General features: G+C 39.8%; 1 protein-coding gene across 2 annotated transcripts in view; it reads right to left on the bottom strand.

Moving 5' to 3' along the window:
• The window catches only part of PID1 (phosphotyrosine interaction domain containing 1), a 247,761-nt gene that overhangs the window by 108,083 nt on the left and 112,187 nt on the right, over window positions 1-27,491 (bottom strand). The window lies entirely within an intron of this gene.

The raw sequence follows: 27,491 nt of genomic DNA, 5'->3' as shown, positions 1-27,491 counted from the left end.
ATCACTTAAATGACTGCCTGTGAGATAAACAAGCTTCTTTCTCCATCATGTGAAATACTGATGAAGGGATTTAATGTATACTCTGATTCTTAAACATGATTCAGAAGAGAGTACCTACAAATAAAAACAGCAGCATTTTCAGAGCATCATCAATTTTGTAAATTTCTTTGTACCTTTGCACAAGTTTGATTGAAGTGCATTGCTTCACATAATCCCAGTCAGCTAGCCACAAGCCATGATCGCCTAATGTCTACGCTTGTCTATTTCATTGTTTTATTAGTTTACTAGTCAGAGCAGGCTAACTTCTTTCAACATTTTAGTGGCTTAACACGATATAAGTTTACTTCTTGCTCCTGCAGCACTCTAATAAGGCAAAGCTTCCTGGTCAGGCTCCTCCAAGCAGCAAGTCAAGAACCAGGGCTTTTCCCAGCCTGTGGCTCCACCATTCCCAAAGTCCTTGAAGCCCTGTCTATTTGGATGCCAGCGGGGAGAGAGAATGAAAGGCCATCAGCACATTTAATGGGCCTAGCTTGGACTAGGAATTCACCACTCTGCCCACATTTCATTGCTCAGATCTCAATCATGTAAGACACCCAAATGCCAATAGGAAATGTCATTGAGCTGGGTGTCCAGGAGGGGAAGGGAAAGAATTTGGAGGCTCCTCCTCTCTCTTGCTGGCTAGGACATAACCTCTCTGTTTGTTTTCTATTCTATGAACTGGGCCTAATAATTGTACCTACTTAGTATTATTCCTACAACATTTTTTTTTCAGGGATCCAAAACTGACCAGACTCAGAACTGACTTGAATTGTAAGAGATTTATGAATCAGCAAGATTGTCATTTATTTCCTGTAGAGGCTGTAAGCTTATCAGCCACCAGCTAGGATATCTCTTTTTTGAGTCAAACTGTCTAAAATGCCAAATAAGCCATCAGAAGGTGATATTCTGAGTAGAGAGAGTCAGAGAAAAGGACATGGGACAGCCTGAAAGGGTGCTTTTATTCTAGACCAAGTGACCAAGGTTTCTGGACCTTTTCACTACTGACATTTTGGGCTAGATCATTCTTTGTGGCAGGGCTCTCTCATGAATCAGAGGTTGTACAGCAGCATTCCTGGCCTTCACCCACGAGATGCCATTAATACTTCCCCAATTGTGATGAACAAAAGTGTCTCCAGACATTGCCAAATGTCCCAGGGGGACTAAAGCACACCCTTCTCCCCTTTATAGCTACTGTTCTAGATCACGAAAAAGTTTAAGGAACTATTTGGCTGGAAAAGACCTATATGCCAGAGACAGTGCTTGTCTGCAGTGTTCCTATCTGTCTGTCTTTCTCTCTCTCTCTCTTTATCAGGGAGTGCTGGGAAAACCGTCAAAAACCTGCTTTTTGGCTTCCCTTTGTCCAGCCACAATGCAGCTCATCTTCCTCCAAGGACACTTGCTTCCTTCAGCTGTGCAGGTGCCACTGACCAGGCTACAAGCCCTTTGCGTACAGGGAGATGGCAGGGCTCTTTGTGTGTCTCCCATTCCCCCAGGACATTCTCCTTAAAAGATTTTAGGGGGAAATTACTAAACAAGCCTCCAAGCAAAGGCAAATGATTGGAATTTTTGTACCAGAGTCCCCCAAACTTCAAGTGTTCTCAACGACTAAAGGTATTTCCAGGGAGGCAGTAAAAAAGAGGACGTTTGCAACCTCTCAGAGGGCACTTACTCCAAGTATAATCCAATTTAGAAAATGTGTTTGCTTTATTTAAACTTCCTCTAAAATCTTAAATAGAAAAAATATTTGTAAATATTGGTCCAAATAGTGACACTGCCTTTTCTCCCTCTAACTAGCTGTTGTATTCCAGTAATTAGGGAAAGGCTCTGTGATGTGGGTATAACTGTATAAAAGTCCAAGTATCTCAAGTTGAAATGTACAAAGGGACTTATTTATGACTTTTGTTCCTTTGATACAGAAAAGCAAATAACCTGTTCAAAGCCAAAGGATCTTTTTATTTGAATATAGTAGACTTACTCCAGATAACAATACTTGGAGAAACTAAGCTATACAATGAATATTACACAAACACTATAGTAAGAACTGTGAGATTTTCTTCAATTTATTTTTAAACTAAAAAAATCTTAAAAATAAATAATCTAACCACCATGCCCTGAATAGCTATTATTTCTCAGGATGTTTATGTTCATGATCTGTAATCCTTATTAATTCCCTGTAAAACAGGTATTCCTATCACAGTTTAAAGAGGTGAATAAATTAATGGGAAAAAAATGTAGAGAGAATAAAAAAGACCCACAATTTGATAGCACAACAGGGTGACTACAGTCAGTAATAATTGCACATTTTAACATAAATAGTGCAAATGGATTGTTTGCAACTCAAAGGATAAACGCTCAAGGGAATGGATACCTCATTCGGCATGATGGGTTTATTTCACATTGCACGTCTATATCAAAACATCTCATGTACCCCATAAATATACACACCTATTATATACCCACAAAAGTTTAAAAAATAAACAAATAAAGAGATAAATAAATTGAGGCTTGGAGAAACCGAACGATTTACCCAGAGGTATACAGCCGCGTACAGCTTGGTGAATACAGAATCAGGACTTGAACCCCAGCTCTCCTGTCTCCAAAGCCCACCACACTTGTCCTAGTTTTCCACCAGGCTGTAATGGCTCCTTAAGAGACTCATTTATTGCAAATTCCATATCGGCAATCACAGGTACTTTTACACATCCAAACCTAAATGTCACTACGGTAATAAGTACCTTCGTTTTCGTTTCATTGCCTGGCAGTTCTCCTCAACTGGATAACATATTGGGCTCTGGATAACTATATCAAACTGAATTCAAATTGCTTAGAAAGCATTTACTCATTAGTATCTTAGAAGAGTGGTTACGCACAAGTATTGTCACAAAGCACATTTCTAACAACAATCTATTTGTCTCTTTTCCCAAAAAATTTCTTCACTACGATGAGCAGAGGGAACCAAACGGGATGTTGCTCTTGCTCGGTTACTCTGGGCAGGGACTGCATGAGCTAACAAGGGAGGCGGCTCCTCCAGAGACCGGCACCCACGGCTTGCTTGCTGTGTTCACACTCATTATAATGAAAATTTGTTCTGCTGCCCAGTGGGTTCAAGTAACCATGGCAACCTACCAGCAACATCGCTCACACAAATTATAGCAAAGAAGCTACGACCAGCTCCACCCAGGAACAGAAACAGTCACGCCAAGAAGGAAACATTTCTCAAGGACACTTTGCTCTTAAGTAGCCACTGGCGAGCCGGCATCTGTGCACTTTAGCACCAGAACAAATGTCAGCTCACTTTTACTGAACAGCATTGAAAGCTGTTACACATAATACACTTGAACTCTGGTTGTAGCTAAACTGGCGAATCACAACTTTGACTAACTCTCTGTGTCACAAAGGGCGTTGATAAGGAGTTGTCTGGAGAGCTAGACAGCCCTCAGCCCATCTGGAAGGCTGCAGACACCCATTCTTGCATTCCCAGGGAAGGCAGAACATACAAGTCCCAAGTAGAGACAGGGTTTCACCACATTGGCCAGGCTGGTCTCAAACTCCTGACCTCGGGTGATCCACCCACCATGGCCTTCCAAATATGCCTGAGCATCAAGAAGCGTGGAGCAAAGTGATGCCTGGGGGATGGTGACAGTAAGAAAAGGAAACTCTGCCTTTCTGGAAAGTTCCAGTTTTATTTTTCTAAAGAAAACAAAGAAAAGTCTTTAAGTAAATTATCTTTTAATACTACCACATAAGAGGTAGGAAAAGGTCCTTTGTTGAGTGGTGACTTGAATGGTCACTGAGGGATGTGGCTGAGCATGTTAATGAGGAAACTCGTAGGCTTGTTAGGAAGTTTCATGGGTCTAGTTGAAGCTGGTGACTATGAGGTAACCAGGGACATGAGAGTGGGCAGAAGGTTAGTTATGATCTGGTGTTATCATCCTCATGTTCGTCCAAGTTCCCAGTCCATGCCTGTTCACCTTCCCCACTAGACTGTGTTCCTGAGTTCCCCTTTGGTCATTGGCTCTGATATAAAGCGCGTGCCCCCCAGTGTTAGCTAAACTCAGCGGCAATATCTGCAGTGTGATGGGTTATTTCCTGGGTATGCCAGAAATGAAGTTTATTTTCTCACAGTTCTGGAGGCTGGAAAGCCAAGCTCAAGGTGTTGGCAGGCCATGGCTAGGGAAAGACCAAGTCTGGGCCTCTCTCTGATCTCCTGGCATCTCTTGGCCTGACTGTGTAACAACATCACACGATGGCATTCTCCCTGGGTGCATGCCTGTGCCCACATTTCCACTTTTTATAAAGACACCCATCGTATCGGGTCACGGTCCCTCCCTACTCTACTGTGACCTCACCTTAACTTAATTATACTGCAACAACCCTATTTCCAAATATGCTCACAGTCTGAGGTACTGGGGGTTAAGACTTTAATTCTGAGGGGTCACAATTCAGCCTATAACATCTGAGCATAAATACACTTTAAATAAATACCACATTTTTCTTTTTTTTTTTTTTGAGACAGAGTCTCTTTGTTTCCCAGGATGGAGTGCAGTGTTGTGATCTCAGCTCACTGCAGCCTCCACCTCCCAGGTTCAAGCAATTCTCCTGCCTCAGCCTCCCAAGTAGCTGGGACTACAGGCACGTGCCACCACACCCAGCTAATTTTTGTATTTTTAGTAGAGACGGGGTTTCGCCACATTGGCCAGACTGGTCTCAAACTCCTGATCTCAGGTGATCCACCCACTTCGGCCTTCTAAAGTGCTGGGATTAAAAGTGTGAGCCACCACATCTAGACACATTTTTCTATGGGAACAAAATATGTGAAAAGAGTAAAGAATTCCCACTTCACACACACACAAAAAATCACCATTTCAGCTAGAGTTTAGAAGTATTAATAATTAATTTCATGGCTTAGGCAAAACATCCTTTGTCTCAAAAATCATCATAAAATATTCACACTAGACATGAATTTCAGTAATTAATCCTATGTAGAAATTAAAAACCAGGGTCTTGGCTTGAATAAACGACGAAGGTCACCCAAGCAACATTCACTTCTTAAAAGAGTTTGTCCTGTGAAAAATGCAACAAGACTCAGTCTAGGTGGAAAGATGTACTAAATATTCATTTATCTCAATATCAATCGTGGTTAAACAACACAAGAGTGGGCAGAAGGTTAGTTACGATCTGGTAGTATCGTCGTCATGTCTGGGAGCAAACCCTCCATAGAGCACGATTAAGCTATCTCAGAAAAAAGCAATGAAGACTTTAACAATTTTTAGAGTTCTTGCATCCAGTTTCTTGAATATTCACGTCTTTGTTTACAGGGGCTCCAGATGATAGCACTTAGTAGGACCATCTCCTTTTAAAGATATATAGACTGCTCACTTCTGGGAGATGGAAGGCTTAAAACCGGCTATAAGAAAAGAAGGATACACTTGTCTCAGGGGATAAAAAATTAATAGACAAATAAGGCCTTGTTCTATCTCCTTACGGTCATGGCCCCAATGATCTGCTGAGGACCACAGCCATCTATGTGCCATGTGTGACATCAGGAAGAATAGGTCCCCTTCAAGCTCTGGCTCTTTTGTACTCACATGATGGGCTATCACAATTCCAGAGAAAACAGTCAACATTATAAAAGTGCATTCTGAACCACACGATTCAGCATAAAAACGTGATAGATCCGGCTTTTGTCGTCACTATCATTCCCTGCTTTTCTGGCCTTGAAACTGGCCATAAATCCTCCTGCTTATCACCAGCATGGATTGCTAAAACTTCAAAACAAACTTTCAAGTTCTAGAAATTCTCAGTTTCCCTCTCATACATACCATTTCAAATTTTATATGAATTAGCTTTTAGATTCAGGTTACAAATTAATCCAGGCTCATTATGTAATTAAATGTTTGATTAGGAGCATGAATTAACATATTACACAGAGGCATATAGTTTTATGAGGCAAACTCTTTAACTCCAATGAAGAGATTCACCATGGTAACAAATTATCTGACCCATCCAATTCAATATGTAATTCAAAATGATTTTTCAAATTAACTTAAAACGCTGTCATTATTAAATGGGTATATTACATTGTATGTGCTGCACTGTAGAAATTTTTTAAATACTTAGGCACAAGATGAGAGAATTCTAAATATGCTTTTATAAATATACAAAGTAAAGATCAAAGCTGAATTTTGAAAAGGGATAAAACATAAACAATTTTGTTGTGGCCAATACTATGTGCTTTATTTTTTTTAACGTGGCAACATTAGGAAATGGTGCATTTAATGCATTTTTAATCTTTCTGGTTATCTTGGTAAAATGGCTCATAACAATCTACCTGGAGACGGATTTATTTTGATTGCTACACACAATCTGTATTAATCAATGCAAGGTCAAGTACAATTTAGTTTGCTACTTCAGGAGTTGGATGGTATGCAACTGTTCACAGCTGTTTCTAATTACACCTTGATCCAATAATAACTAAATATTGTTAAATTTCTGGCAGTGACTACTTAAAGAGATGTGCAAGATCAATAAAGGAAAGTAATACTTCAGGCACACGCCTGCATAAATTAGAACCTGTGGAAAACACAAACACAGTTCAGTAGGTGGCGCTATTCCCTCAGCCAGAGCTCTCTTCATTCTCTGTGACTCATGTCCTATCATATGGCAACTACCTTTACTAATTTCTTCCATGGAATTCTGTGACCTAAATTACTATCAACAGACTCACCTCAGATATACTGCCTCGCTTATTCTCTTTGAGATACACAACCCAGACGAAAACTATGTGAATTGCAGGTGTACACACAAAAGTTTGATTTCATCTCAAGTCCTTCCATAATTAGGTCAGCATATTGTTATAGGTTACCTGAAAGTAAATGAATTCTTCACTCCCATTATCGACAACTCAATTGATTTGACCTCTCCCATTTGTATTCGCCAATGACGTAATTTAAAATATTTAAACTAAAATACTTAAACCGATGAGCGGGTTTCTCAACCACAGCATTATTGACATTTGAGCTGGATAATTCTTAACTGGGGAGAGGAAGACGCATCGTAAAAATTTTAAAATGTTGAGCAGCATCTCTGGCCTCTGTCCACTAGAAGCCAGTATCACTTCCCTGGTGTGACAACCAAAAGCACCTCTAGACACTGCCTCATGTCCCCTGGGTGGGGAACAAAATCATCGCATTCGAGAACCATCAGTCACCTAGTGATCTTTCTTTATACAAAAGACAGATCTTTGGCTTCATTGCCAAAGACTGAACTATTCCACTAGCATTGTTTCAATAACAATGTTTACTACCCCCTTTTTTTTTTGAGACAGAGTCTCATACTGTCACCCAGGCTGTTGTGCAGTGGCATGGTCTCAGCTCACTGCAACCTCCGCCTCCTAGTTTCAAGCAATTCTCCTCCATCAGCATTCCGAGTAGCTATGATTACAGGCACCCACCACCACACCAAGCTAATTTTAGTAGTAGTAGTAGTAGTAGAGACGGGGTTTCACTATGTTGGCCAGGCTGGTCTCAAACTCCTGACCTTGTGATCCACCTGCCTCAGCCTCCCAAAGTGTCAGGATTACAGGTGTGAGCCACCGTGTCTGGCCACCCTTTTAATCTGATTCGAAAAGTTAAAGCAAGAGCATTGTTGAAAACTGTTGAAGCTTTAAAAAGTACCAAGAAAAGTAAAAGCCACCAGGAATAGTCCCAGACTCTGATAATAACTGTTATAATTTCAAGGGTATCATCTTATTTTTTTCAACATAAAGATGCATGTAGAATACATGTAATCCTATTTGATTTAGTAAAATCTTAGAGCCATGTGGCAGTATTAAGCATGATTTAATGGCTATATAGTATTCTTTCCAAGAGATATGTCATACTTATTTTAACCCATCTCTTATGTCAATATATTGAACTTTTCATCTGATCACAAAGGTTAATGTATATTATTTTTCCTATGTTCCTGGGATAAATCCCCACAAATAGAAATTTTAAGTACTAACCTATTTTAGTTCTGCCCTCACACAAAGGGAACATAAGAGAGAATGAAGAAACAAAGAAGAAAAATGAAGATGGGGAAGAAAGAGGAGAAAAGAGAGAGAAGGCAAAAATAAGAGGAGATGAGAAAGATAAGAGGAGGGAAAGACGCGAGAAGGGAAGGAGAGAATGATGGAGGGAAGTGGAAGGGTCTTGTTTCAGTAGAGACTAATCTAGAAATGAACTTGACTGGCATAGTCCCCACTTGTTTTTTTCTCTCGGGTTTTGAATGGTTCATGCCCCCTCCGCCCCCTGCCAAGAGATGACAACGCTCTGCCTACCATTCAGGAGGCACACACTTCAAATTACTTATCCTCTTTCCATTCTTCCTGTAACCAGCATGCATTGGTGAAATGGCCATGTAAAAGTAAAGTGAGAAACCTTGAAAGTATCACACTAAGTGAAAAAAGCCAAACTCATGAGGCCACGAATTGCATAATTCCATTTGTATGACATATTCAGAATAGGCAAATTCATAGAGACAGAATTACGCTTACAGAAAAACCACAGTACATCACAGCTGTGAAGTGAGAGCTGTGGGGTCTGCAAATGTACACCCAAATAGACTATTGTATGAAAAGGGCAGCATTCTCCTTGGGTGGCACTGATGCAAAGTACTATACAGAAAGATTGGGATAAAATTACAGTCAAACGTGTGGCTATAGGAAAACTACTCTTCAGTACATCCAGTCATCCAAAACAGCACTGGACTGAGGGATGTGTGGTTGGGGAGTGATGCATGACATTAAAACATTTTATGTCCAGAAGGAACCTGGGGACAGCAAGAAAGACTTGCAGCTAAGGATATGCCATGTTTATGTGGGGAGAAGAGCCATCATGTGACATGCAGAACTCAGACTATTAGCAACATGCTCCATTTCTGCCTGTTGATTAATTAATGGATGAGGTCTGAAAATGTGGTTAGTAAACACAGTAGGCAGTTTCTAAGACGGATTCTAACAAGTTCAGGGTGGCTCACCTCCTAAAACCCAGGCCTTTTTACTCTTGCCTTGAGTGTAGGATGGATTTGGTTGTGACTTGCTTCTAAGATGCCACTTCCAAGTTTAGGTTACAAAAAAAACTCTGTTGTCTGTCTTGCTCGCCTACTCTTGCTGTCTCACTTGCTTACTCAGATGAAAGTTGGCTACCATGTTCTGAGTTGCCCCAGGAAGGAATTGAGAAATCTCTGGCCAACAGCCAACAAGAAGCTGAAACCATCAGTCCAACAACCTCAGAGGAACTGGGTCCCACCAATAATCACATGAGTGAGTCTAGGAGAGTCTCCTTCAGCTGAGCCTTCTGATGAGACCAATGCCCCAACCAACAGCTTGACAGCAACCTCAAGAGAGACCCCAAGACAGAGGTGGTCAGATAACCTGAACTCAGATTGCTGAACCACAGAAACTGAGAGACGATGTTTATTGTGTTAAGCCATTAATATTGAGGTAATTTCTAATGCAACAATAGATAACCGGTATAACAGGGTTTTCTGATATTTCACTGGTTACTAGATAAAGATAATTGTTTCAGAAATGTAACTTCCTCCTCTCGGACTTAGCCATATACCAATGCCTCCAAACAAGTTACCTACACATGAAAATAGCTTCCTCTGCTCTTTGCTGAATTAAGGAAATGAACTGTTTACCCTCCATTAAAAATCAATTAAGGAACGGCACTTTCTCTCTTAGATTTAAATCTATTGACTAGTTATCCTGAACCTCAGGGATACAAATTGACAAAGGAAACTATCAGTGCTACGTGATCCCTGAGAAAATTCAGACAAATATTCTCTTGAAATTATCTGCCCTCCTTTAACTTAAAACTATTTGCAGCAGCAATGGATAACAGCACTGATGGAGAACACTAAGTAGGAGGTTCATATATTCTATGCCAATGCTTATCACATATCTTCATGGTAAACATGTTTCTCTTAGAGAAATGACCCATAAACTAAAGTCTATGCAGCAGAAAAATCCAAATCCCTTAAGGCAAGGAGTTATTTCCTACTACTAGGCCTTGCTTTGCTCATCACAATGAGGAAAAAATTTCAAAGGGAAGATGAGAGACGATTTTTTATACATTTAAGAACTCTAATAAAATTAAATTCATGATCCATTTTATTTAAATCACAAAACCTCTGCATACGTCGTCAGTTTCAAGTAAAATAAACTGCACTGAGGAATGCCCTTCTCTGATTCCTCATAAATAGCTGCTCTGTTTAATACATTTGAGAGGCTCCCAGGAACAAAGGAGCAGAGAGAATAGAATGATTTCTGTCAAATACGCTACGCACATTTGTATAGGCAACTAGCTTAATTGTGACACGTGTTTTAATCGAAAGAACTTGAGGTCCTCAGTGTGGAATACACAGCATCCCTACTTATCCTTTTATCATTCTTTACCATAAAACATATTTAAGTTAATTTCTCACAGTAAAGATGACGCTTCTCTCTCACCTGAGGACTAGCTTTTAATACTGACTACATTTCAAATCAAGGACACTAAATTCAATTTGATGTTTCCAATTAGATGTTAATGGTTTAAATAAAATATTTCAGGACTCATGGCAAAGAAATGAACAAAAGCCTGAAGACAGGTAATGCACTGTAAAGTAAATTAATCTCTAGGTGCTGAAAGACTCACAAAAATAAACAAAGTAACAATAAAGATAAGCAGATTCTTCTACTTAGAGGTGCGCAGAATAGGTGAATTTATGTCAAATGTATCTGCCTCAATTATGCATGTAATTTAAGCTCCGTAAACAAGTACTAAGAGTTATGCTTTCTAAAAATGAAGCACTGTGCTTAGCTGATTTTTAAACATACACACATCAAGGCCATTGAAAGCATGCTGAATGAACTCCCCATTGTTCTGTTTGAGAAACTGGAAAATGCACAAGAGAGACTTTGCAGATGACAAAAAAAAACCCATTGACAGTTCCCTGCATAGAACAGGTGAAGATTTTGCTTTGTGCAGATGTTCAAAGAGGGCTAGATTAAAACAAAGGGGTGTAGACTGCCTTCACACTACGCTCTCCAGAAAACACTGGATCCTTAGCTGGTAGAATGGATAAACCATGTTCCTAGAGAAAAGCAAACATGTTCCTGGATCCCTAAGCGATAAATGGCAACAAATTTGCAGCCTCCACTGTCTGATATGCAGTCTTCACTGCCAAATCAGAGAGCATCCCCTGCTGTCTCTCCTGGACCCTCAGAAAGGAGAAGAAAACAGGAGTGATATTCATATCACCAGGTGTAAAAGCTAGCACAGCTGCTATAAAAACTGTGCTCTAAAAAACAGTGCTTATAAAAATTGTACTAAACCTTAACTCGTGTAGTTTTTCTCTTCTCTCTGCCCATCACCAAAATCTGACTGAAATCCCTGCTCTTCAATATAGGTACCAAGAGCATCTTGCAGTGGTCCCTGCATTTCCTCTAGTACTCGCTAGAATACCCATTTGACTTGGGTGATCATTGAACCAAGCCTGGAAAAGAAACAAGATACCCCGTGACCCAAGGTCTAATATTCTATCTTGTCTTCTCATGGTGTATAATGTGCATAAGGACTCCCTCCTCAGAAAAAAAAAAAAAAGGATGATATTTGTTGTAGACAGAATTTTTTTGGTTCTCCAGTGTTCATTCCCCAACTTCTTCATTCCCAGCATATCTTATTTCCCTTTGAGAGTCCACATAGTTTGAGAAAATGGACCCCATGCCCAGCTCCATCACAGGAGAAACAGCCCCAGCTAGTGTATTTCACTTCCTGGACCGAAACGATTTGTTTGGGGCTGAACAAGTTACTTATGCTCATCAAATCAAAGGACCATCAGTGCTTTTGCTGGACAGATGAGACATAAGAGTGTAGAAGGAGGAAAAAAAATAGAAAGCGGGTGGGGAGAGGAGCACGGGGGATAATGGAACAAGGGAAGAAAGAAGTAAGAGAAAAAGGGTACTGAAGAAAAGAGAAATAAAGATTTAAAAAAAGAGGGAAGAAAGAAAGAGATGCAGCTTCCCTTGACTAAACACTCCCTTGGAATACATATATTGTTTCACCATCATAGTCAGGGCACTTAACCCGTCTTTAGCTACACTTGAAAGAAAAAGGGATTCGGTGCCACAGATGGCACTTCCTTCACAGTGATGGCACAGTCATGCATGAGTCAAATGCTGCAGCCTAAAGAGAAACCACTACAGATTAATGAGCTAGATGAAGCATCTATCCTACAAATACAATAAAAATGCATTTAGCTCCACCCACAGAATCTAAGATTTTCCATATTTCATACAGTGCTGATCTTAGCATCTTTACCCTCTAAGAACATGTGAACTATTCTAGCTGTGAACTACCAAACCAGGAAAAAACAGATAACAAACAAAAAAAGCCTCCTACGTCTAAATATCCCAGCACTGAGAAAGTTGCGTTTCCTTTCTACAAAGAAATCTCGTCTACGAACGTAGAGTCTGCCCTACCTCATGAACCATCTTGGCTATCATAACTGGCTGCTAGTTGTCAATAAATCTCAGACCGTAGCCGAAGCTACCCGAGCTACATTTCATTTTAATGCCCTTAACGTCCACACAAATGATGATGCGTTCTTTCCTTCTCTCTCCCGTGATATAGTAGGGAGGAACAGTGTCAGCACTGGAGGATTGGCCCAAGAATGAAGAAAGTGAAAGACCAGTTCTGCTCCTGCACCTGTTTGCTAAGAATGTCACTTGGTCTGATAGGTCTGGGTTTTCTCAGCCACCACATGGGATCCCAGAGAGGATTTTGGTCTCGATCAGACCATCTGACACCAGCCTATCACCTTCTCCTCCTGAAACAATAGCAGATATTCATGAATGAGGTTGGCATGCTTTTCTGCAAAGCCACAAAGCAGCCTCCATGTCCTTAGCATGGTACTCCCGAGCCTTCATCCCAAAAGTATGCTATGTACACCCCAAAAGGTATGTAATAGAATCGCCTAAGATAAGGACTGAATATATTAAAATTTCTATTTATAGTTTTTATCTTCAAAATATGAAAGAAATTCAGCATTACTAATGCTTAATACACAGACCGACGCTGGCATCCCCTCCCAATCCATTTGTCATATAATCTGCGTCAAATACAGAATTAGAAGTATCTTAAGGAAGGGCGGGCATTCTACAGTGGGAAAGCAGACGATGGGGCATTTCACCTGCAGGATCACTCAGAGCTTTACAGTTCACATTTGCTCATTGCTGTGAATTTACGGATTACAAATTTGGTTTTAATAAGATCCAGCTGACATTCCTGCAAATAAATGACAGATTTAAATAATTAAAAGAGTGCACACACACACACAGACACACACACACACACACAAGAAAATGGTAGAGCTGATGTATTTCCTTTTCCTGGCATATGATCTTTTCTACCTCATTCTGGGGTGAAAACTGATGATCCAATTGCATCTGACAAGAAGTCAGACAAACGATGTTAAAACTATCAAAGTCATGTGAAATTTGGTTTTGTATTCACTATTGTTAAAGAAGAGCCTTGCCTACAGTAACAATAACAGAAATCCATCATAATTAACAAATGTACATACAATATTGTTTATTCCTAATGTAGCTCATTCTAACATTTCTACTTCATGTTTTTAAATAGATATAATAAACCCTGTCTCTAAAAAGTATATATACACATAATAATTAGTAACTACTCTAGAGATTTAGCCTAAGTATTAATACATTTATAATTATCAATAGTGTTTCTTTTGTTTGAAGGGGCCCATAATTTAAAAAGAAAAATAAATGTGTAGGGCTCCTAATAGAGGATTTTACTGACTATGAACAAATAAACCAGGTTTTTCATTGCCCTAATGGGTCTGCACATTTCCTTCCTTTGACTCTCTTTGTCTCAGACTGACTCTAGTATATTCGTGGCAGGATGACTTCTCCCTGCTCTTTCTCTTCCAGCAGATGACCCTTGCTAAGGAGGAGAAATGAAATCAAGATTCTGTTGGCATAATAACTATGAATACACCAGGTTTTTGCAGCATAAAACTTTCTTTTTTAATCTTCAAGACTAAGGTCCGGTTCTCCTATTGGAGATTTATGCTGAGGATCCTGAGGCTCCCTTCCTCTGGAGCTCCTTCTACCTCCAAATCAGATGTTCCTGATAGGCCAGGATCCTTGGAAAGCAGGCTGCAAGGAAGGGCCAAGAAGTAAAAAGACTTCAGGAAATCTCTGGAAGGAGAATAAAGAGAAAAGAACAGAAGTAAGGGGACTTTTGTCCACAACCAGAGTGGACTCTGAATGAGCTCTCTGGTAAGTAAGCACCTGTTTTGCACCATCCCATGAATATACTAATAGGAAAACGTCTCCGTAATAGTGGATGGCACCATTCCTGCTCTTACACTTACTGCAGGCATACTAGGTGGAAACATGAGAATTCTAGCACTGCTCATAAGTGTCATGAAAACAACTCTTAAAGAGACTGCATCAATCAATCAATGTGGGGGGAAACTAATTTCAGTAGGATTTTGAGCTTACAGGGTAACTTTCCTGGCTCCCAGGATGATGAATTTCATGTATCTTCATTAGTTCCTGAGTAAATTATTTTATAATTCCTGGATTTGGCTTCTGAAGATGCCTGGTGACTCATAAACGCCAATCTGACTAATGTCTCATTTAGAGCACTCGGTATGCACAGAAGCCCAGACATCATTCCTCTTGCCAAGAAACGAATGTATAATATTTTCATTAAAAACAAAGAAATGAATAACTGGCACACCAGCGAACACATCTGCACCTGTTGTTACAGCAATTTTTATATTCTACTTGCTGGATAGTCAGGAGCTGAAACATCCAAAGATGTAATTTTTAAAAACCCTGTTCATATTTAAATAGCATTTTATGATCTTTTTATGAGCCTCTTTTATTTATTGCCACTTTTTGGTCATGCCTAATTAGCCACCATTTTGTCTATAGCTCATTGACCTCTACATTCAAACCGGGGTGGGGGGCTGTACTTGAATTGGCAGTATTTTATTTATATGGCACTGCTCCCACAAAAAGTTCAAAGTACTTTATAAATACCTCTTTAAACTTGAAAGTAACTTAAGTGTCACTGTCTTCATCTTAAATAAAGATACAAAAAAGGAAAGTTCAAATGGCTAAAATTAGCAAGTTAGAGAGGATTTAACAATCCAGAGAGGATTTCTGGAAAAATATGGCAAACTGACCTTCAATATGTATCGCCCCTCCTTCTCAAACCCCACGAAACTGATCATAATGAAAAATGTTAAGTTGTAAATGAAACGGAAAAAATGAATGGCAGAGGACACAGTAACATACCAAGGGTTTCAACAAAGATACGGAAGTTTTAGAAAGCCCACTGAATCTACACATCTAAGCTACAATTTCCTAAGCAAATTTTATAGAACTGGTATTTTGACCTATTTTATCATCCATCTTTATTTCTTAAATGGTTCCTAAATTAGGAGGGCAAGTCAGGATTTAAGATTGCCAAACTATCAAGAAACAAGAGTCTCCAAATTGAAGAGACCCACAACCATTAACTGGATAAAGCGGGTGAAAATACACAAGGCATGTAACTACAGAATTTAAGACCAAGAACAAAAAGAAGATCTTTAAAGCTTGCAAAGTATTGGGGGATGATAAGCTTGCAAAGTACTAGGGGATGGGATGGTCTGGCCCTGTGTCCCTACCCAAATCTCATCTTGAATTGTAATCCCCATGTATCAAAGGAAGGACTAGTGGGAGGTGACTGGATCATGGGGGCCGTTTCCCCCACACTGTTCTCGTGATAGTGAGTGAGTTCTCACGAGATCTGATGGTTTGTAAGTGTGGCACTTCCTCCCACCCCTGCTGCTATGTAAGACGTGCCTGGCTTCCCCTTTGCCTTCCATCATGATTGTAAGTTTCCAGAGGCCTCCCCAGCCATGTGGAACTGTGAGTCAATTAAACCCCCTTTCTTTACAAATTATCCAGTTTCAGGCAGTTCTTTATAGCAGTGTGAAAATTGACTAATACAGGGGAACAGTCACATACAAAAGAATATTAGTATCTGAATCAAATGGGATCAGGTTCCTGAAAAGTAACAAGGGATCACAGAAGTCAGTGGTTAGTGCCTTCACAGAGTTTAGTAGAAATTTTTTCCAACCTACATTTCTATACCCAGCCAAATTTTTGAAAAGCTGAGAATGGAATAAGGAAACTTTCAGACATGAAAGGCACACAACATTTACTTCTTAATTGCACTAGTCTTAGAGTAGAAGGTAGATTTGTTCCCACATTTGGTCCCCTCAGTACAGATTCTTCTAATGTAAAAGGTGACTAGAACTTTGAAAATAAAAATGACATAATGAATGCTGAGTTAAATATATATATATATATTTATAAACTTGAGACAGCATAACACAGGAGCAAACCAAAGTATGGGAAGAAAACAGAGGAGTATCCAACACAGCAGAGCAACAGAGAGAAGTCCCCAAGTTACAGGAGTGCAGCTGGACCAGAGACAGAGTCTACTCAGGAACAGGAGGACAAGGAACTGTCAGGGTGAGATCCCCAGGAGGAGATGAAGAATACACTACATCATATAACTGGATAGTTGGGTAACATACTGACAGTCATATGCCAAATTTGATAAGGCATTTGTGAAAAATTAAGTGTAGGTGCATATAAAACTATACACTTCTAAAAATAATATATATTTTAAATTGAACAACAAAGGAAATAAAAATTATTCTGCACTAATGGGCCCTTTAGTTATCACATAGATACTGAGTTCACTAAACTTTCAGAAGGAACTGTATTAGCAAAACAGAGGAGAGTGAGTATGGTCATTATTGGCCTAAATCTACATTTACCAAAATAGAAAACTAAAAAATATTATCTATCACAATGGTATAAAGTGTAGTGTTTGCATATGTAAAGGTAAACACAAGAAGAAACTGCCAAAATAAATAATTACGATCACTTCTTCAAGCAGGACTGAGGTGTGCAGAAGGGATGAAAGAGATAGCTAAAAATATTTTATGTTTGGTTTTTTCACTGTTACTTGACACTTTTATCTCTGCAAGTATTACTCTGATAAAATTTAAAACTCAAGGGAAAACAATCACCTACAAGGAAAGTCCAGGTTTATATGAGATTATATTCACAGTCTACATTGTTTAATGCTTTCTTACCTAAACCTATTTTTTTCATTTAATAAACAATAAATTGCACTAGTCTTATTAGGGTAGCAGGTAGATTTGTTCTCACATTTGGTTCTCTCAGTACAGATTTCTCTAACGTAAAAGGTGAATAGAACTTTGAAAATAAAAATGATATAATGAATGCTGAGTTAAGATACATATATTTTATATATATATATATATATATATTTTCAAGACAGCATTTTAAAACTTAGCTTCTTATATTTAAGCATTATATTTGTATAAACCAGATTTTAGTTTTGAAGTTTTTATAATCTTCTAAGAGTCTTTAAGAAGTCGTATAATCTCTGCTGGAAACCACAAAGCACATTATTCACGAATTTCTACCAACTTAATTGGTTTTCTGTGGGGTGTTTCTATGCTTGGCTAACAAATGAAGTCTACCACAGTGGAAATATATTTTATCCACAAAACCAATCCAGAAAAATATGTGGAATAATTAACTGTTTTTTTCCTAAATAAATGAACCCTAAATTTAGATAATAATTAGACTAAATTTTCAGAACTAAACCAACAAACTATTTGAAAGATGATCTCTCCAAACAGGACATCATAAGGGGAAAATCAGCGCATGAAAAGGTGCTTCTCTCAGACATGCATATTATACTCAAATTTCCCACATCATTTTCAAAATTATGCTCAAAGCTTTACTCAAAATGAGAAGAAAAGTATCTATTCACTGTCCCTGTGACAGTACCGGGAATGTTTTACAAACACTGTTTACTGTGCCTAGTATATTGGAAGATAACAAACTACAAATATTCACATTTGTAGTATAAAACCTGTGTAAAACAGATTAAAAACACAGGTTTTGTGTAAAAAAAAAAAAAAACTATATTCTATATAAAATGTTTAAGTATCTCTTCTTTTTCAGAAATTTTGATTAAAAAATGAATTTGGCTCAACATGCAAGATACTAACTTTATAGAGCAATTTTCTTTATTTTTCTGTTGTTTTAGTAGCTTTCTGAATTCTAAGCAAATTTTCTTAGGCTTAAGAAAAAATAAACATAACTCAAAAAAACTGATGAACTGAGGATGATGCCTTCCAGCTTCAACCATGTCCCTGCAAAGGACATGGACTCACTCTTTTTATGGCTGCATAGTATTCCATGGTGTATATGTGCCATATTTTCTTTATCCAGTCTATCATTGATGGACATTTGGGTTGGTTCCAAGTCCTGGCTATTGTTAATAGTGCCGTGAACAGAAAACCAAACACCACATGTTCTCACTCATAAGTGGGAGTTGAACAATGAGAACACATGGACACAGGGAGAAGAACAACACACAATGAGGCCTGTCAGGGGTATGGGACAAGGGGAGAGATATCATTAGGACAAATACCTAATGCAAGCAGGGCTTAAAACCTAGATGACAGGTTGATAGGTACAGCAAACCACCACGGCACATGTATACCTATGTAACAAGCCTGCACATTCAGGCCGGGCGCGGTGGCTCACACCTGTAATCCCAGCACTTTGGGAGGCCGAGGCGGGTGGATCACGAGGTCAAGCGATCACGACCATCCCGGTCAACATGGTGAAACCCCGTCTCTACTAAAAATACAAAAAATTAGCTGGGCATGGTGGCGCACACCTGTAGTCCCAGCTACTCGGGAGGTTGAGGCAGGAGAATTCCTTGAACCCAGGAGGCGGAGGTTGCAGTGAGCCGAGATCGCACCATTGTACTCCAGCCTGGGTAACAAGAGCGAAACTCTGTCTCAAAACAAAAACAAAAACAAAAACAAAAAAACCTGCACATTCTATACATGTATCCCAGAACTTAAAGTAAAATTAAAGAAAAAAGAAGCTGATGAGCTATGAACGTGTGTGTGTGTGTGTGTGTGTTTGACAATTTTTGCATTTTTACAATTCTCCAATTATAAGAGAACCACCTGTAGTAGGGTGAATAATGACCACCCAAAGACATTACATCCTAACTCCTGGAACCTGTAAATGCTACTTTACAAAGAAAAAGCTTTTTTGCAGATTTGAAAAATGAAGGGTCCTAAAACGGATAGATTACTGGATTATCCATCAGGCACTAAGTCCAATCACAAGTGTCCTTATGAGAAAGGAAAGCAGAGGGAGGTTTGATACACACAGAAGAGAATGTGACCACCATACAGAGACTGCAGTGAGGTACCCACAAGCCAGGGAATGCCTGCAGCCTCCTAAACTGCAGGAGGCAGAGAATGGATTCTCCCCCTCGAGGCTTCAGGAGCACGACCCTGCAGACACCTGGATTTCTGTCCCATCATGGTCATCGTGGACTCCAGCCTCTAGCTCTAGGAGAGAGTAAATTTCTGTTGTTTTAAGCCACTAATTTTGCCAGGAAGGAGCCTTCAGCAAACCAGTATGTCATTCTTTCAAATGTGTTTGAGTAGGTTTACAATTATATGCTTAGCACACGAAACAAGCCTGATACCAGACAAGTCACAAGTTAAATGGAAAAACGTCTTTCCCTGAAACTTACGAAATTCTGATTTGGGCACAGGGAAGAAACAAATGTCTAAGTCACTGACTTGGAGTTTTTTCCAAAATGTTCCAATTAGAGTGGAGTTTCCTGTAAACTTTCCAGATAAACTTTTAACATTCAAATAAATTTTTTCTTTAATTATTACTTTTTAAAGTTAATTTAAAATGTCTAATATATTTCAAATTACAAATGTCTACATATAATTATTTTAATTTACATTTTATAAAAATGGATACTGTTATCAACTTTTTTAATATACTTAACACATTATGAACATTTTCCATATCAATATATATTTCTAACAGAAATATATATATACCTTCTCTTCAGTAGCAGAATAACAAAGTTTTTAATGACTGCATATTTTCCATAGTATTGTTAAACAAAATTGTATATTATCTTTCTCACACATTAAAACATTTAGACAGTTTTCCCATTTTTTCACTAATGAATCTCTGCTGATCTCCCAGGAGTTTTTAAAATCAAGAAGTAGACTAATTTTGTCAGTCAGAAAATTATCATCTTTGTCATTTGCCCAAAAGTTAGACTTTAATGTCAAATCTGACTCCCTAACGTAAAAAAGTACCACCATTTATAGCTACAGCCCTCACAGTGTGTGGGGCACATGGAAATAAGTAGTTTGAAGCTTTCGGGGATCTGCAGAGAATCTCTCCATGGGATAACAGGTCTACTGCACCCATCAATCACAAAAGTGACCCCATTAGCAAGTCTGTCATCCAACTCAACAAGCATTAGGCGGGGGTCATTTCTATGTGGCAAACCAGAGAAATCAGGCAAAGTTATCATCCTTACTCTAAACACCTGTATCAGCTGGGGAAGTAATTCCTAGAATGAAAAGATTTTAGTCAAGAAATAACAAAAGTGAGGTCGTGGAGGACAAAGAGCTTTGCCGAAGCCACCACAGCCATCAGTGGAAAGACCAGAGTATAGAATTCAAAGTTATAAGTTTGGACCTGTAGCGAAGTTTTCATTAAAACCACGTATATAATATCCTTCCATGCTAGGTACACTAGCAGTAGCTTAAGGAATCTGTATTTAAACATATATTTAAAGACCAACAGCGGCTCACGCCTGTAATCCCAGCACTTTGGGAGGCTAAGGTGGGCAGATCACGAGGTCATGAGTTCGAGACCAGCCTGATCAACACGGTGAAACCCTGTCTCTACTAAAAATAAAATAATTAGCTAGGTGTGGTGCCATGCACCTTGTAGTCCTACTGTAATCCTAGCTACTCAGGAGGCTGAGGCAGGAGAATTGCTTGAAGCTGGGAGGCGGAGTTTGCAGTGAGCCGAGCGCGTGCCATTGCACTCCACTCCAGTCTGGGCAACAGAGTGAGACTCTGTCAAAAAAAAAAACAAAAAAAAAAACACCAACACTAAAACAATAGGCTGAGGCTTCAGCTACCCCTGAAGTTATATCCATTTTTCTCTCCTGATTCCTCTGAGACTGGAACAGGGAAGTTAGGAGAATGAGCGCTGGACTTGGTGAAGAGGGAGGAGCAAGGCTGAGGGTGGCTTAAGTGCCTGCTGGGGACAGGGAGATTCCTCTGGTTTTCAAACATCTTTCTTTTCCATTGATTCTGCTGGGTCCTTGGTCCTTAAATATCAGAGGCAGGTAGATGTTTATATGTGAGTGTGCAATCCTGACAGTGTGCAATAAATTCTTGTGGATGTAGAAAGAAAAGTAGAAAAGAAGGAGGAAGGGAGAAAGAGAAGAAGGAAAAAGGGAGAGAAAGGAAAAAAGGAAGGAATAGAGTGAGGGAGGGAGGGAGAGAGGAAGAATACTTACAAGTCTACAAAGAGTAAAAACTGCAGAAAAATAAAAGCTTGCCTCTGAAACAAAAGGTTGGCTCACATAAACTTTTAGCTTCCTGTATTTGAGGAGACAAGCAGAAGTGAATGTTTTGATTTGTTTACAGGAAAGTGCAAGGAAGAATGAAGAGAAAATAAATATCAATCACTCTGAATTTAGAGGAAAGTAATCAATGGGAACCACTGGCTTGCATCTACTATATGTAGATATAATTTATTTTATGTGTATTCTGTCTTGACATTGAAGTCAGAAACATACTTTGCAAAAAGAACGTCTGTATAATTATAATAGGATTCAAGAAATTCCCAAAATCACCAACACCAAGAAAGAGCTGTAGAGATGCATATGATGAGGATGGTCAGACGGTAAATCCAACATTTTCATTTGTGTTAAGAAGTAAAAAATGGCTCTTTGACTAGAATGAGAAAACATGACTATATTTCAAGTTAAATACATAATTGATCAATGGAACCCAACGATTTAGGTGTAGAAATCAGATACATGTGATCTAATTTCGAATACACTTAAATTCAAATCCAGAGTCCTTATCATGAGATAAGCTGGATTACTGGAATTCACTTCTCGACTGGCCATTTTACACAAGTGCTCCATGATCGAATTTGAGGGTTACCTGCAAAGCCTTCAGCTCAGAAATGTCTCTTCTCCATTCCATGACACTGTCAATCAATCTCTTCCTTCCTGAGAGCTAAAGGACTACTACTGTTACACCTGAATGCAAGGAATCTCAAAAGAGGCAATATAAAAATTGTTAGGGTTTACAAATTTTTAACTCCTTCTTGGAAAATAGTTTGATAGTTTCCACCCTCACAAATGTGAAGACAACAGTAGCAGCTTTAGATGGGGCTTCACATCAAGCCAGGCCAAGCGCCTCACTCAGGAGGAGGCAAAATTTGGGTATGTGGAGCCAAGCTCATGGTGAGCACAGGCCTAGGGGTTGGTGGGATTCTCAGCGAAGGACGAAAGGAGAGGAGCTGCTGGGTAGGCTGCAGAATCAAGACATGGACACCCTCAGCCTAAGCTGGGAGGGAGCGGGAAGGAAGGGGAGCACAAAGAAATATCTCATTCTGGCTGGGCAGTGGCTCACGCCTGTAATCTCAGCACTTTGGGAGGCTGAGGCGGGTGGATCACTTGAGGTCAGGAGTGTGAGACTTGCCTGGCCAACAAGGTGAAACCTCGTTTCTACTAAAAATACAAATATTAGCTGGTCCTGGTGGCAGGTGCCTGTAATCCAAGCTACTCAGGAGGCTGAGGCAGGAGAATTGCTTGAACCTGGGAGGTGGAGCAGTCGCAGTGAGCTGAGATTGAGCCACTGCACACCAGCCTGGGCACCAGAGGGGGAGTTGAGGAGGGAAGGGGGTGGAGGGGGGAGGGGGGAGGGGGAGGGCAGAGGGGGGAGGGAAGGGGGGAGGGGGAGCAGTGAGAGAAGGAGGAGAGGGAGGGGGAGAGAAGGGAAAGGACTCATGCTATATTAGCCTTGTCCACCACTGACAGGCAAGGTTGCCTCAGGGGCTGAAGCATCCCCCTGAAGCCAACCCTTAGGGCCGACCTCAGACGCTGACCCCACCAGCCATACCAAAAGGATGTAGTGGAAAGCCAGCCAGGTACTCCTGCAATCAAAGCAGACAGATTCAGGCCCAAACAGGACGCCCATGTCAACAACTGCTAACGATCCTGCTTTTCCTGTTCCCACACACATCCCCTTGGCATTTCTCTTCTGGGTTACTTCCCTTTTGCAACTCAGAAAAATCCTCATGCTCAGAAATTAGGGCCAATTACAAACTTTATAAAACCTTTTAAATAAAAGACATATGTTAAGTGCTAAATCCCCTATTGTGTGTCAGTTTATTTGCTACAACATTGTTGCTATTTTGCTTTAAAACTATAAGCACTGTGGAATGGGTTTTGTACAGCATCCAGATGGCCATATAGGAACCCACTGGGCATTTCATATTGGTTATAATATCTATACACATAATTTTTACAAGGAATATAACTTTTTACAGTAGACCGTCTTTTTTTTAAAGAAAACTAAATTTGAGAATCTGTATGGTATATCTGGGGTAAAATTGTATGGTATTTTTAGTATTTTCCTCATGTTTTCTGTTTTCTATAAAAAAAAGTTAAAATTCTAATCCGATTACACAAGGTAAATCATTGGGCCTTGGACTTTTGGATAAAAGAGAGCAGGATGGGATGATAGCTGTGGAACTCAGAATCCGCTAATCAGCGTGTAACAACTTACTTGCAGAATCAACTACCCCTTACATTTTTTTTTTACATTTTTAACAAAGTCCATGAGCTCCTGATACTGACCTATGAAAGGTGCAAAATCAGACGCCTGCAGAAAAGAAACAACTTGCTCAAAATCACACGACACATGTGGCCCGCCTGTTTTGAGATACCTGTGGATAGACACGGAACCCACTCACTGGCAGTGGAATCCGGTGGGGGGAGCACAGTCTGTGGAGGCAGAATGCTGCCATTCAAATCCGGACTCTGCTAGTTACTAACGAGGGGCCCTGGGACAGGCAGGTGAACTCCTCTATGCCTCAACTCGTTCATCTGTGAAATGGGGCTACATCTGGCACTTAAGCCATTGGATTGTCATGAGGATGAAATGGTTCTATGCCAGGAAAAGTGCACAGGTGAGTGCTTAATGTGTTAATCAGCATCTGTTCTTTAGTGTCAGTTCTGTATTATTCACACTTTTATTTCTGTCTTTTGATTACTATGGTCAGCATTATTATCACTATTTTGCGAAGGCTTTGAGAACTTCAGTGAATGGGCCTGGAAGTCTCAATGCAAAAGAGGGCAGCTCCCGCTGGAGGGTAACACAGCACACACAGTGCTCACATCTGATGCAGTAATTCCAGAGCCCAGGTCTTCCTTACAAGTTGGCTTTCTGGTTTGCTACAGCAAATCTGCCAAATCTCATTTTCTATCCCTCTCCCCACCTCCCAGGGTACGTGTTTGTTTTTACATTGCTCTTGTCACATTAATCTGCAGCTCAGAACATCAACCTCCAAACATGGTTCACCTTCATGTAAATTACATGGTATGATTTAAATTGCAGGCTCCTGTTCCCCACCACTAAGCTGAGTGCCTGAGTCAAAATCCCTGGGAAGAGGGTCCAGGAAATTTGCTTGCCAGGGGTTTCTGATATACACGTTTCAGAAGTACTTGTGATTTATTTTTTTAGGCACTTGTCTTATTCCTTCTACTTGGCTATACGTTGCATCCCCCACAACACCTACTGTGATTCCTTTTTCCACAATATCACATACACAGTAGGTTTTCAATGACTATTAATAAAATAAATGTTTGCGAACAAGCTGAAGCCACCTAGGATTCCATCTCACTAGGTAGGAGGAGAAAGGTGTGACAGGTCATCATTGCTGCAGCAAAATCACACACAGCGTCTGATACTCCAAACAGCTCCAATCGGAGTCCTAATGGGCTGCAGTGGGTTGTACAGTTAAATAACTCTACTCCAGGAAAAAAAAAAGTGGCAGCAATAGAGGAGAACACACAAAGACCCAGCTGCCCGAAACATGAATAGCCTAGCAAGGCAATCCCGTCAGGACCCACGGAGAATACAGATCAGCAGAAAATGGGAAATCTGAGATGAGCTAGGGTCTCAATGCTGCTCGCCATAACCCATTTTCAACTCCCCCTTTCCTTTGCTTCCTCCTGCCTCTTTCCCTCCCCAAACCCAAAGTTATGAGAGCTATTAGGAAAAAAGAGCGACTACTGTGTGAAGGCGGAGGGTCCCGTGAGCTGGCCCTGCAGCTGGGCCCGGCTACATTATGCTCATTATTCCCGGGAGGCATAAGCCCGAGACAGCATTCCTTCTGCAGCTGGCATCTTGTGAGCTAAGTTGCTGCAAGAATCGGAGAGGAAACACTGGACTTTGTTCTTGAAGACGATCAGAAAAAAATGGGGAAGATCTAAAAGGATTTTAAACCAAAATTTCAAGGTTCAAATAGATACCTTTTTTTTTTTAAACAAAACTCAGAGCACAAAAGTGACACTGTACTTGAGAATTAAGGAAGAAAGAACCAGTACATTTCCAGTTAAAATTTCAGTGCACGCTGTTGATAGTATACAATTTGGAGAATTACACGTTGCATGTTTTCTTACTTCAGATAGAATAATAATGCTGGAAAGGCCCTCAAGAGGTGTTGGCCCAGATTCCTGACTCCAGGGTTATGATTATCTATGCCTAGAATCTCCTCTTCAAGACTTCTAGGGATGGAGAGTCCATAAATTTTTTATAGCCCAGTGGAATGTGTTTTTCTCCTTGAATGCCAAAGTTCTTCCTGGTATCCAAATGAAATCACTGCCGATTTCCTTTGTCTACCTAGCCACACATACCAAGGCCAGTGCAACCCTTACCCTCTTTGGCACACTCTTCTGAATTCCTACTATTTTCTTTCAACGTCCCTTTAACAGTAAAATAAATGAGCACAACCTAAGGCAGTACACGGAAAAAATTAGTCCATGAGACATGAACACTATAATCCTTTTCGGAAAAAATGATGGTTTTTTTTTTCTAGCAAATATTTTTCTCTCTCTTACAAACACACACACGCATTTATTTAACATCTAGATTAGATTGTTAGATTGCTAGATATTTTTATTTTAAAACTGTGTAGTTTTTGCCTTTCCCGTTTTAAATGTGCTTTTATAGGCTTTATCACACTTAATTATTCTCCATATACGTGGCCCTGATGATTTCATCTTGCTTTGAGGCACCATCTCCCCTCTTAGGAACAAAAATCAAAATAGCATTAATAAATCTTCTGAAGAATGTATCACAGATTTGATCTCATATCACTTTCCAATTTAATGAATATTTTTATAATTCCCTTGTAGCATCAATTCACCAAAAGCGTTAAGAGCAACGGACCTAACTCCACTTCTGCCGATTCACTCCCTCCTGTCGAGGCAGAGTCACTGACAGCAGCTCTTGGGAAGTTGGAAGGTCACCTTATCAGAATTACCACTTAAAATCACTTTAAAATGAGTCACATAGCTCACTTGCCTTATCCCATTGATGATTCCCCCATAGTAACCAGAAACTTCTCGCCATGACCACAGGACTCTTCCCCGCTCAATGCCACCATTCACCACAACTTTCTCAGTTTCAAAGTACGCTGGCCCATTCCCTTCTCTTCCCAAATTTACCAAGACCACCCACTTCAGAGAATTAGTGTGTCCTATTCTTTCACCTGAAAGATTCTCCTGCAAGTTCTTCAAGAACTAGATTTCTCGCCAATCATGATTGTTTACCTAGATTTTTCTCCTCTCATGTCCCCCAGCTAGCAGTTAAATCCCACGAAGATGCTGGTGGGTCTTTCCCACACTGTGACTCTGTGCCAGTCACACAGTGAGCACCCAATGAGTATGTGTGGAATGAATGAATGTGGGTGAGGTTTTATGCATACCACCATCACCCAAGATTGCTGTAGACGCCAACCTGACCACAGCTATGTGGGAACTGATTCCTTAATACTAAGCAATAAAGAAAAGCAGTGTATCTCAAAAGCAATAAGGAATGGAGTGCATCTACAAATTTATGAAAGAAATTCATATACACATGCATTTCGTTGCCCCTTATTGTATTTTCACTACTCAAAACAAATTTCCGATGATAAAACATGTCTAAAACATATTTTCTTTGTGATCTCTAATTACTGTATTCATTAACTCAAGCTCAAACAAAAAAGAATATCATGTGAGAAAAAATCCAAAGCTTACCAAAATCATACATTTCATTTCTAGTTTTGTTTCCATGTTGGCATTGAAGTTTGCAGAAATGAAAAATGTTTATTCTGGATTCTGAGGCATGAATATTAGTATAAAATT

This window comes from Aotus nancymaae, unplaced genomic scaffold (assembly GCF_030222135.1).
Source record: "Aotus nancymaae isolate 86718 unplaced genomic scaffold, 86718_ANA_hifiasm-v0.15.2.pri h1tg000008l, whole genome shotgun sequence".
Classification (NCBI taxonomy): domain Eukaryota; kingdom Metazoa; phylum Chordata; class Mammalia; order Primates; family Aotidae; genus Aotus; species Aotus nancymaae.
Note: the sequence above shows the minus strand (reverse complement) of the source record. Positions and strands in the feature narration are given on the sequence as shown.